Source organism: Myotis brandtii, unplaced genomic scaffold (assembly GCF_000412655.1).
Source record: "Myotis brandtii unplaced genomic scaffold, ASM41265v1 scaffold517, whole genome shotgun sequence".
NCBI classification, from domain to species: Eukaryota; Metazoa; Chordata; class Mammalia; order Chiroptera; family Vespertilionidae; genus Myotis; species Myotis brandtii.
Window position 1 is genome coordinate 1,565,965 of NW_005369706.1, and position 8,194 is coordinate 1,574,158.

At 39.3% G+C, this 8,194-nt stretch overlaps 1 long non-coding RNA gene across 1 annotated transcript in view; it reads right to left on the bottom strand.

The window, feature by feature from the left end:
* Nucleotides 1-7,673, bottom strand: part of LOC106728001 — an 18,739-nt gene extending 11,066 nt beyond the window's left edge. The window contains exons 1-2 of the long non-coding RNA XR_001364228.1: nt 7,664-7,673; nt 2,078-2,083 (exon numbers count right to left, since the gene is read on the bottom strand). This is a non-coding gene — a long non-coding RNA (uncharacterized LOC106728001). The remainder of the gene's footprint in view (nt 1-2,077; nt 2,084-7,663) is intronic.
* Nucleotides 7,674-8,194: the final 521 nt, after the last annotated feature.

The window sequence follows — 8,194 nt, forward strand, 5'->3', positions numbered from 1 at the left end:
GAATGAATGAATGAATGAATAAATGAATGAGTTAGTTACAATAATTTTCCAATAGTAAATTGCCACAGAAAAATCACAGCATCTGACAATTGTTGCTTGGGTAGAGAAAAAAGCATTTCAAAGATTACTAAAAGAGAGAAGGAATCTCTGGTTCCCCCCTAACTGAGGGAATACAAGAATATTGCCACTTGGAAGAAACCAGAAAGCCCAACCGGATATAGAGTTTTCTCATTTTTTTCAGTTAAGAAAGATGACATTCACATTCACAGATGGCAGTGAGAACACAGGGTTTTTGTGTTCCTTCCTGGTCCTTTCTTTCCCCTCTGGTTTTGGGCTGCTGTGCAGAAACACATTTGGTCACATGAGAGGTACAGACATAGAGTGAATAGAATACTTTCAGATGTAATCTAACATATTTTATCTTCTCTACACTAGTGACTTCTTAAAGAGCCAGGAAAGAGACTTTAATTGAGAATGGAATAGGACCCTGGGTTTAGCAGAGAGATGGAGCAAGGGAAGAAACTAGATAAAACTAACCAAACCAACTAATCAGTCAATGACCCAAAACTTTTCAGGTCTGGACTCTGAATCAGTGCTTATGATCAAAAAGTTACCGTTGCTCTTGCTAACCAGTGAATTTGACCTTGGTCCCTAGTAAAATTTTTAAGTAGATGTTTTATAGAACACTTGGAAGTCCCTGAAGGAGGCATCACCAGGAGCTATGTGATGTTAATTATAATGTAAAACCTCAGTAATGTCCTTTATTTATAGTATTAATAATTTAGTAGATTAGGAGAAACAGATAGAAAAAGAACATACTAATTTCAGTAAAGCTTCATAGAAAAGATAATGACTATGAGCTTAAAGTTAATACCCTTAGCTTGGCTACTGTCCACCAAAATTATTCATTAATGACACTCTAAAAATCAGAGAAAGATATCTATGTGAAGGAGAAGGTTTTATTTTATTATTTTTTTAAGGAGAAGGTTTTATAGAGCTTGTCTTCTTTACCTATTTTAGCAGTGACTTTAGTAGACATATAAATATGCATGGCTCAACAAATTTCAGATGATATGAAATAAAGAGGGGAAACCAATATTACAGTTGATAGATTACAATTCAAAGTAATCTTGTCTTTTGGAATGCTAGACTAAACACAAGAAGAAATTTAACAGGGCACATATAAAATCTGAATGTAGGCTTTAACAATCAGTAGAAAAAATACAGGAAGGTTAAGATGACTTGGTAGTTATTTATGTAAAAATGATTTGAGATTTTGTTGATTATCATGAATTAGGCATTGGGAACTGTGATGTATTAGGAACATATGAAGAATGTGGAAATGTTCAATCTGGAAAAGACAAATTACTGGAAGAATATGATAGCTGTTTTCAAATATTGGAGGGATTCCTATGAAGAAGAGGGGTTATGCAGTGTGGGGTGTGCAGGAGGCAGCCAATCAGTGATTCTCTTATCATTTCCATCTCTCTCTCCCTCTCCCTTCCTCTCTGAAATCAATAAAAATATATTAAAAAAAATAAGAAGAGGGGATATGATTAGCCCATAGAGGCTTAGAGGCAGAACAAGGACTAAGGGGGTGGTGATGGTGGGAAACCCATACTTACCCACCTACCGCTGCTGATTTCATAGAGGTGATTCTTATGGGGCGAACTATTATTTACAGCAGGAGTTTTGGGTATGAAAATAAGATGAGGCTCACTTGACAGGATCAGAGTTGGGGAAATGAAGTTTCTTCTTGTAGAGCCTCCGGAAGTTTGTTGGCAAATATGGGCCCCGTTCATTGGAACCTCCTGGAACAAACAGAACATTTAAAAAATATGGCAAACTCTTTTCTGAATTTGTTTAGGTTGGATCAGGGGTTGTCCCCTTTGTAGGCAGAGAATAGTGTCAGCCCAGAAAAACTCGAGATACTCAGATTCAGTGGAGAGGAGGCCTGACCTGCTTTGGGCTCGGAGTCAACTCCTTCTGTCCTGGTTGTCTCACCCCTGGACTAGATTCTTCTGCCAGCTGCCAGCTCCGCACTTTCTGCTTCTCTCCTGTGGAGGCTCCATGGTACTGGCTTCTCCCCACCCCAGGGTGCTCACCGAAGTCTGTCATCCCTATTCTATATGTGCTGCTATGGACACCACTGCTTTTCCTACCTCCCTTCCCTTGTGGGGCTTGAGAAGAGCCTCACTGGGGACGAGGTGCAGTTTGCAGCCAAATGGAGCAGCTGCAGTTGCTCCAGTCAGATGTGCTGGTCCACCAGGGACCACACTCAGGTGTTCCACTCAAATTTAATGGCCTTTTTCTTATGGAGTTGGGGAAGACTGGGAAGACATAAGAATAGCTACAATTAAAACCAATCTTTATCCAATACTTTGAATAAGCAAACAGGAGCTTATTTAATATGTAGCTGATTCTCACAATGAACCCCAAGGTGAATGTGAGTATGCTATGATCTGTCCTTGCAGCACTGGAATGGGTTATCTAGAGTATGACCTCCAAGGACTAGGTTAGCAGTCTTTCTACTCTGGCATGGGTTAAGACCTGCTTTAATCTCTTGGAAGCAGGAGGAAACTACAGTATAATCCTATAGATAATTTGTTCTGTTACTTAATAGTTTAACATCACATATTAACATAAAACCAGGTCAGGCCCCTTCAAGATAATGGAGGCAGACAGTGAAGTGTAGCTGACTGACCACTGGAGAAGGAAACGTGCCACAGAAGCATAGCACTCAGGTCCTCCCGCATGAAAGCTGAGAACAGATCTAGGCCGGAAGGAAGAGAGCACAGGGTCGGGGCAGGGGTTGGGTTTCCTGAGTGACAGACTAGGATGGCCCTTGCGGGAAGAAACTGACAAGTGTTTTACCTCGACAGGTGAAAGAGCGAGTGGAAGGACTTGCATGAGGAAATGCGAGGGAGTAATTAGTGTATTTTCTTTGAGGGAGTAGCTGAGAATAAAATATAGCTGCCTAGGTCTTGGGTTGTGTAAAGAGCCTGAGGGAGATACCAGGGGAGAAAGGGAAGAATAAGAGTTTTTTCTAGGTAGAAAGGAAAGTTAGTGTTTATTGACTTAGCGTTTATGATAATAGTAATAAAAATATCCAACTTGTGCTTAAAAGTTTGTTTAAATTTTAGCTTTTTTTCCTGAGGTATTATCTGTGAGTTTAGTGGAAATGAAAGAGCTATATATTGTTTTTTTTTTTTTAGGTATTAAGTTATATCTATATATATAAAAGCCAAGTGACCAGAACGCCGGAATGACCGGAATGACCAGAATGACCAGTCGCAATGACACACACTGCGACGGCCAACCGGCCCGATCAGGGCCCTGATCGGCCCCCCCCAACCGTCTGTGGCCCCTCCCCCTGGCCAGCCTGGCCCTGATGGCCTCCATCAGGGCGGGCCAGCCGGACCCCACCCATGCATGAATTCATCCACTGGGCCTCTAGTTTTTGTATAAAAATGTGTCATGACCTTAATTTAGGAAACATTTATCGCCCTGGCTGGGGGGCTCAGTTGGTTGGAGCATTATCCTGTACACCAAAAAGGTTATAGGTTCGATTCCAAGTCAGGGCATATACCTAGGTTGTGGGTTTGATTCCCGGTTGGGGCATGTACAGGAGGCAACTGATCAATGTTTCTCTCCCTTCCTCTTTCTCTAAAATATCAATAAACATATCCTCAGGTGAGGATTAAAAAAAAGAAAGAAATATTTATCAAGATTTATAACCTGTCAGACACTGGTCTAGACTCTAGGTATATAGCAGTGAACAAAACAAACTTTGGCTAGTAGAGTTATCTATTACTTTCAGTTATCCACATCTTAATGAAGGGTCCATATTACCATGATCAGATACCCCCTTCATTCAGAGCTGGCTTTTCTGAATGCAAAAATCTTGCCTGGGGAAAAATTCACCTTCATAGAACTAGCTTCTTGTATCCTCATCTCCAACTCACTGATATAAGCATCAAGAATGAATGGAGAGGACATAAAGAAGAGGATGTAGTAAAATTACAATACAAAAGAGACCATTTGCTGAATATGCACTCTGCTAAGCACTCTGATAAGAGTTTTATAAAATTACCTCACTGAAGCCTCACAAGAATCCTAGGAGGTAGTTATTATCATGATGTACAATTTATATATGTATCAGGCAGCTACGGCACAGAGAAGGCAAACACATTGTCCAGGGCCAGACAGTTATTAACTTGTGGAGCCAGAATTCAAATCTGACATTCCACACAATTTTGCCTTTGATTATTATTCAAAGCACCAAATCTGCACTCTTTGCTTCTAGATTTCTGACTATGTAAGAACAAATAAAGCTATTCATAAGCTACTAAAAATAAAAAAGGCAAGCCATAGATTGAGAGAAAATGTTTACAATAAATATATCTGAAAAATAACTTGTATATAGTATATACAAAAAACTCTTCTAACTTTGAAAGAGTTGACAACATAATGACAAATAGACAGCCCTGGCTGGGTGTTGCTCATTGGTTAGAGCACCGGCCTGTGCACCAGAAGGTTGCGGGTTCGATTCATGGCCCCGGTTGGGGTATATGTGTGAGGCAACTAATCAATGTGTCTCTCTGACATCAATGTTTCTCTCCTCTTATTCCCCCTCCCCTCTTTCTTCCACTCTCTAAAAAAAAAATCAATGGAAAATATATTCTCACGCCTTGGGTGAGGATTAAAAAAAAGAAGAAGAAGAAAAATAGACAAAATAATGAAAAATAGACAAAAGATTTGAACAGGAACTTTACAAAAGATGATTTAGGATCGGTCAGTTGTTACATATAGAGATATTCATGAGCAGTGAGATACCATTATATACTTACTAGAGCAGCCAAAATTAGAGACTGGTAATACCAAGTGTTGCTGAGCATGTGGCACAATGGCAACTCTCATACATTGTTGATGGGATGCAAAAATGATTCAGCATTTTGGATCAAAATGTCTGACATTTAAAAATAAATTAATCATACACTTTCAAATGTCACATCAACTTCATTCCTAGGTATTGATCCAAGAGAAATGAAAGCATATGTTCACGATGGGACTTGCACTCGAATGTACATACCAGCTTGTTTATAGTAGCCCTATGATGGAAATAACTCACATGTCCACCATCAAGTGAATAATAAGTATTTGTGCATGTTCATAAAATGGAAAACTACTCAGTAATAAAAAGGAATGAACTATAGTTACACACAGCAACATTGATGAATATAAAACATATACTGAGCAAAGAAATCTAGGCACCAAACATAATATTGTATGATTCCATTTATGTGAATTTCTAGAATAGGCAAGTCCACTAATAGTTATAGAAATAATATCAAAGTTTACCTGGTGCTGGAGAGGAGGCACTGACTGCTAAGGGATATGAGAGAATTTTGGAGTGAGAAAAATATTTTGTATTTTGATTGTGGTGTTACATGGGTGTAGTATATATTTATTAAAACTTGTCAAACTGTACACTTAAAATAGGTGACTTAATTGTATGTAAATTTTCCCTCAACAAAAGAATTTGCCGCCCTAACCGGTTTGGCTCAGTGGATAGAGCATTGGCCTGCAGACTCAAGGGTCCCAGGTTCGATTCCGGTCAAGGGCATGTACCTTGGTTGAGGGCACATACCCAGTAGGGAGTGTGCAGGAGGCAGCTGATCGATGTTTCTCTCTCATTGATCTTTCTAGCTCTCTATCCCTCTTCCTTCCTCTCTGTAAAAAATCAATAAAATATATTAATAAAAAAAAGTATTTGCCAATGTATGGTAGGGTCATCCTGGGTAGAGGAAAGGTTGACCTGTCAGAGCTCTCACTGTTATTTATTCTTTTTTTTTTTTTTTTTTTAAAACATTCTAACATGTAAGGTGATATATTGCATTGTGGTTTTGATTTGCATTATCCTGATTATTAGTGATGTTGAACACATTTTCATGTACTTTTTTACATTTTATTTGGAAAATGTCTATTCAGATTCTCTACCCATTTTTTAAATCAGATTTGTTGTTGAGTTGTATTGGGTTTATTTGTGGGCTGTCTTCTGTTCCATTGATATGTGTGCTTGTTTTTATGCCAATATCATACTGTTTTGATTACTGTAGCTCTGGAATATAGTTTAAAATGAGGGAGCAGCTGATGTCTTCAGCTTTGTTTTTGTTTCTCAAGATTTCTTTGGTTATTTGGGTGTCTTTTGTGGTTCCATACAAATTTTAGGATTTGTTCTATTTCCTTGAAAAATGCCATGGGCTTTGATAGTGATTACATTGAATCTGTAGATTGCTTTGGGTAGTAATCCTCTGCTGTTTGAGAAGTGCTGGGGTCCAACCCCAGCGGGTCCAGGGGTCCCCAAAGGTGTGGACGGAGTCAGCGAAGAAGGAATGACATGGAATCAGCCTTCAGTTGATCAGCAGCCTAGCCAGGATCTCTAGCCAGGATCTCCAGCCAAGTTCTGGTCAGGATCTCCAGTGAAGTTCTGGTCAGGATCTCCAGCGAAGTTCTGATTTGGATCTCCAGTGAAGTTCTGGTCAGGATCTCCAGCAAAGTTCCGGTTTGGATCTCCAGTGAAGTTCTGGTTTGGATCCAGCCAAGTTCTGGTTAGGATCTCCAGCCAGGTTCAGTCACCAGGTTCTAGTCAGGTTCTCTTGCCATGTTCTATCCAGGTTCTGTAGCCAGGTTCTGTCTCTAGGTTCTGTGTGTGTTCTCTTGTTACATCCGCATTTATACCAGTTGATTCCAATCCTATCAATCTCTATTCCCAAGGTTAGGGCGTTTCTTATAGGTTCTGTCTAGGATCTCCAGCCAAGTCCTGTCTCTAGGTTCTGTCTCTAGGTTCTGTCTAGGATCTCCAGCCAAGTCCTGTCTCTAGGTTCTGTCTCTAGGTTCTGTCTGTTATTTATTCTTTTAAAAAATATGTTTTTATTGATTTTAGAGAGAAGAAGGGAGAGGGAGAGACATCAACATAGATTGGCTGCCTCCAGTACGCCCTCTACTGGGGATAGAACCCAAAACCCGGACATGTGCCCTCACTGAAAATTGAACACCTAGGGTGCTATTCTCAGAATGTCCACAAGAGGGCACTATTGCAACTAATCCCTAACTACGTTGCTGTTCTTAGAATACCAACCAGTGGGCGCTATTGCAACACCTGCCTGCAAGGGCCACAGGCCTCTAGGACTGTCAATTGGGTTTTCAGACTCCAAGAATATTCATCTTACTAGGGTGCTGTTCTTAGACTGTCCACAAGAGGGCGCTATTGCAACTAATCTCTTACTAGGGTGCTGTTCTCAGAGGTGACCTCTTGGTATATGGGTCCACGCTCAACCACTGACCCACACCAACCTGGCAATTCTTAAAGAAGCTCTTATCACTTCTAAGAATAGGAACCCAGGGCCATTTCAGCTCCAACTTCCTATGAATTTGGCTGAGCACTTCGTTGTGACTGCACCACAGTTCAACTTGTCCCTCTGACCAATCTTCCTTCGTACAGCTTCCCATCTCGCCCCACCCCAACATATACACACACAAAAGCACTCTCCAATAAACTTCCTGTGTATCAATCTCCATTTCAGATGCTGTTTCCTAGGGAATCTGACCTGTAACAAAAAATAATAACAATATCTAGTTTGTGGGGTTAGTTATTCAAAACTAAAATTATTGGAAATAAGAACATGTAAGCCAGGCAATATTTAGAGTACAAGTTTCCACGGCCTAGCGTCCTACAGGAGAATGGTTAAGATATTAATTAACTTTATTTAAAATGTATTAGTAACATTTTCAGTTTGACTAATAAAAATAAAAATATATTCTATAAATTTCAACAGGAACAAAATAGAATAATAAAATTACATGTAAGCAAGAGATAGAACTAAAATATGATAATAGAATCAAACTTAAAAAATAACAGAAAGATGTATGAAAAATCCCCCCCAATATTCTGAAATTAGAGAGCATACTTTTAAATAACCAACTGATCAAAGAGGATATCTTAAGGAAAATTAAGAAATATCTTGAACTAAATAAATATATAACATTAAAAATTTGGGGATGCAGCTAAAGCAGCACTTAGAAGAAAATGTATGGCATTAAATGCTTTTATTATCAGCATTTAAATCAGTAATTTAAGTTTCTACCTTCCTTTGATTACATTAACCCTTTAAAAGGATATTGGAAATACCTA